Source organism: Exserohilum turcica (genome assembly GCF_000359705.1).
Source record: "Exserohilum turcica Et28A unplaced genomic scaffold SETTUscaffold_14, whole genome shotgun sequence".
NCBI lineage: Eukaryota > Fungi > Ascomycota > Dothideomycetes > Pleosporales > Pleosporaceae > Exserohilum > Exserohilum turcicum.
Window position 1 is genome coordinate 1448865 of NW_007359959.1, and position 5034 is coordinate 1453898.

A 5034-nucleotide genomic window follows, 5' to 3' on the forward strand; every position below is an offset into this window, starting at 1 on the left:
AAATACGAGTTTGTGCTTGAAGTGTGTCTGTGGTTGCTTCGGCCTTTGTTTAGGTAAGCGATAGCTATCGCTTACTAGACGCCTAGTGCTAAAGAGCATTTAATAACAGAAAGAGATGTTAGAAAGCAAAGCAATCCTCCAGCGGGCTCTTTTAGGGNTAAAAAGAAAAAGTTTCGACTTAGGTAGTTTTAATGAGTAACTCTCTCGTTCATTTTTAATGAGTCTTCATCTCAAGTTTTAGTGAGTAACTCTCTCGTTTCGACTTAGTGCCCAGCGAGTAGCAGCTGTCTTGGCGTTTCGACTTGGTGCTTCTACAGAGGTAACCAGTCTCTGTATCAGCGTTTGGATTTGGTGCCACAGTAGGCGAAGACTGTCTCGGCGTTTTGACTTATTTTGCTATTACAGACCAGAAAACTGTTATAGCATTTTTGAATTTTGTGCCACAGTAGGCAAAGACTGTCCTGGCGGTTGGATATGGTGCCACAGCGGGATCAGGCTGTCTCGGCGTTTAGATATAGGATTTTTGATTTTTGTTGTTTTATTTGGTGTTTTTAATTGTTTTTAGTTTCGTTTGGTAGTCTACTTTAGTCATTGGGGCGGTCTGTGCGTTCTCGAAGATTTTCGCATTTCGAACACGTTGCAAGAATACCGACAATACCCCCTCTAGCACCTCAACGAGAGGGCTGCACACATTAGAGGTGGCGTAAATCGGTTTCTCGCGACGTGTTACCCCTATATCTGATAGAAAATTGACGAGTTTTGATGAAAGATTTCTGCTTAAAAGTTGGTGTGTGTGGTGAGATAAAATAGATTAGTTACCCATGTAGAGCCTTAGATGTAGTAGATAAGAGCTTTAGTAATTAGCTTTAAAGTTATTCTACTGTTATCAGTCAGGATTTAGTAGTAAGTATAATATTATTTAGAGCTCTATATTCTCCTAGGTTAACTAGTAGACTTAGTCTATTAGGCTAGCTATCTATTACTAGACGTCCTTTATAGAGAGTTCTAGCTCTAAATCATCTTTATCTACTACTTTCTATAGTAGTTGAGTTCTAAAACATTTCTAGGCTAGTATTCTACTAGCTTTCTTCTCTAGAATATTTTAGTTCCATATTTAAACTGGTTTCTAAAAAGGTTATTTAGATTTTTTAGTTTTCATAACGTTAATGATTAGTAATTACTTCTAAAGTTAATACGTTATTAGTAGTCTCTATATCTCTACTTTATTGTATTTAATTAAACTTTCATAAGTAATATACCCTATAAAGAGCGTAGAGGTTCTGAACCTAAACGCTTTAGTTAATATAAGATTTATAAGATCTTGCTTGTAGTAGATATTAGATATAATAGTATAAGTATTAAAACTAGTTCTAGATAACTTCAAGGCTTAATTGTAAGTTTCAATAGATAGCTATAATTTTATTAAAAAGCTTTTACTAGCTAGTATAAGATTTTAATTATGATATAATAGTATAAGTAACATATATTAAATCTATCTTAGTTACAGAAAAACTAAGAAGTATAAAGAAGTCCGTAGAATTATAAAGAGCTTAGATTGGATAAGCTACTAATAGGCGTTATTGAAGAGAATATTACAAATCCATTTAGCACCTTATAAAAACTATTCGAAAAGTATATAATCTAAAGTTAAGTTTAAATTGAACTTAAGTTCTTTAAGAAAAACTATAGCGTAGATGGTAAGTATTATTATCCTGCAGCGAATAGTTGTCACAATCTAAATCCGCTGTGGTTCTAGTAGTTGGCAGGGCTTGTAACATCGTTAGAGTAGGCAGGCCACTTGGAATTCCACTTCGTGTACACCTAACATCCGCTGAATGTAATTGTATTTTTCAGTCTTTTTTTATATAGATTGACAAGCGGTACCCTTAATCAAGCGATAGATAGTGCGACTGAATTAATTGGGTGAGTGTTATAACCCTAACCCTCTAGCCTTTAGTCTTATGTTCTTGTTTCGCCTAGACGTCCAGCTCCCCCACCGCATGGTGCACTTGATAACAAAATGTTCTGGCGACCAACTGGCCAACTAGGGTATTTCTTGCAGCCATGATGGTTATTAGGATTAGACAACGGCAGGCACTGAGAACATTAGTTGGTAAAGCAATATTACGTTGTTAGCTACTCACACAGTATACGGTTCGTGTAGTACTTGGATCATAGTTGGACGAATGGTCGCAGCATAAATCTTGACCAGCTGGTTGAGGGGTAGTAGCTGCAACTAAGGCAGTAAAGATTGTAAAAATAGTTATAGACTTCATATCTAAAGAGGTAGTGCTAGTAATAGAGTTCTCCTTGTGGTAGGATAGCTAGTCTTAGTAGTTATATATAAATCCCTTTCTCTGCATAGAAACTTTTATCCTTGTCTACCCTAATATACTAATAATCTAGTTTAAAGCGTCTTAAGTAAGCTTACTAAAGTGTTAAAATAGTAAACACTGCATTAGTGTTAATATTTTCTAGGTGCCTATATGTAGATTATTGCATAAGTGGGTACACAGACAGAAAATACGAGAAATTAGCCTAGAAACACGTAAGAATTAGGTAAGCTAAAGGGAAGGGTGGCTATAATTAAACTTAGTATCTAAGGGTCTTAGCAAGGATGGTGTTGATGTTATTAGTGTAACATATGACGTTGACTAGAGTAATTCCTAAAGGATAACTAGAATATTCTTAAGAAGAGGCTGTCTAGAAGCTTTGTTGTATGCTGATCTAGTGAGTAATATTTTAACTAACGTACTACACCAGTGAGCTAGCTAAACTAGTGAGCTGGCCACTTTTTCTTGGCACTGCGAACACGACAAAGAATACATTATGTCTCTATAACGTAACGCTATCTTATCGTACGAAGAAGGTAAAATTAACCTTACGCTTTAGGCCTTTACTGCTAGCTAATTTAAGACCTTACAATGTGCTACAGCAGCTTATAGCATACAATATTAGTAGCTCTCTAATTAGCTTTATAGAATTACTAATTAACTTAATACACAACCTAGAGTCTAGAAGCTTACTATAGTAGAGGAATAGACTATTATATAATACATTCTTGACCCTAACGCGTAAAGATTTACGCCCTAGCTATATAAGGTAGTAGATATTGCTAATTAATTACTAGCTACTTATAGTAGGGTACCTATTAGTAAAAACTAGGCTTGACGCTTTATTGCTTGTATAGAGGAGCTTAAGATAGCTTTTAATTAGGCAAAGGACTATTAGAGAGCCCTTTAGGAAGACCTAGAGGTTATTAGCTTGTAGTTCAAGCTTATACGAGATATAATTAACTAGTTTAGAGTCTATCTGGATAACATCTACAACTTTAATAAGACTAGCTTTTAAATAGGCGTTATTAGCTTAATAAAGGTTATTACTAGTTGAAAACGTTGTACGAGACTAAATCTTTTCTAGCTAGAGGACTAAGAGTAAGTAATAGTTATCTGAGGCATCTATGCTACTAGGTATACTATCCTACTATTTATTATCTATAAAGGACGTGTCTACATCTCTGTATAGTACAAAGAGTAAGATATCTTATACAATTAGAAAATTTTAGTCCTAAAGAACAGCTAGACTAATAATTAGCTTAGTCTTAAGTAGTTATAGCACTTTAACGCGCATACAAAGACACGTTAGAAGGGGTTATATAGGCTACTAATCTTAGATAGGCACAAGAGCAACCTTAATAAGAATTTTAAGGAACACTACCTTGTATATAAGATTCTTACGCTCTATATGCCCTCTTACTTATTGCATATTCTTTAGCAACTTAATATAGTATGTTTCTTACTATCAAAATTAAAGTACTCTTAACGCCTATAAGACTTAGTACGCTAACGCGTCTACTATATTAATAAAGAAAGCTTCCTTCTAGCCTTTAAACACCCGTTTTTTAACGTGTTTACGTATAATAACTATAAGGAGGCCTTTAAGGCTTTAGGACTGGTTGCTATAAACGCGTAGGTAGTTATAGATCGCCTTAGGGTGCAACTTCGTACGCTATTACTAGCACCCCTTCTAGAAACGCTTTAGTAGTTAAGAACACTAAGTAACTCGCTTAAATTTAGATTGTAATTAAGGCTTGTAAGAGAATTCTTTGTATATTTATTAACAAGTGCTTAAGAAAGCTTCTTAAAGCTTAACAAAGAAGTAGAAGAGATACTATATAAGAATGTTCTAATTAAAGCTCGCGTATAAGAGCTTAAGGAGCAATTAGTAGAGGTTATAAAGCGCAAAAGTTAAAAGCAAAAGCAGATCTAGCATAGCAGAACACTAGAGTATAGTGTAGTAGCATTAATAGTAGCTAAGAGTGCTTCTAGTAGTTATACGATAGCAAAGAGAGCGCGTGGTAGTAGTAGTCAAGAACTAGCCTAACTAGGTTAACAGCGCTATAGCAACTATAGTAAGACTAGGCATAACACTTATACATGCTAAAAAGATATAGTAGAAGATTTTAAATCTAATATAAGTGTCTTGTATAAAGAATTAGTCTATAGTGTTAAGTAATGTAATTATTTGTATATAGTGTTTGTAGTGCCAAGAAAAAGTAGCTAGCTTACTAGTTTAGCTACCTCACTAGTGTAGTACGTTATATTTAAGTCTAAATTTTAATTGTAGTGAAGCTGTTCATGAGTTCTGTAGTGCAGAACTAACGTGGGTGACGCGTCATGTGCTGATCATAGTTAGTATACTGCAACTTTTAAGACAATCATTACATGAACATGGTAAATCAAATTGAACAGTAAGAATGATATAGATAGATTTCCCTTATACGCGGCATAGCTGACGTAAGATTTAAGTTATATGCTAATTATATTATTATTATTATTATTATTATTATTATTATTATTATTATTATTATTATTATTATTATTATTATTATTATTATTATTATTATTATTATTATTATTATTATTATTATTATTATTATTATTATTATTATTATTATTATTATTATTATTATTATTATTATTATTATTATTATTATTATTATTATTATTATTATTATTATTATTATTATTATTA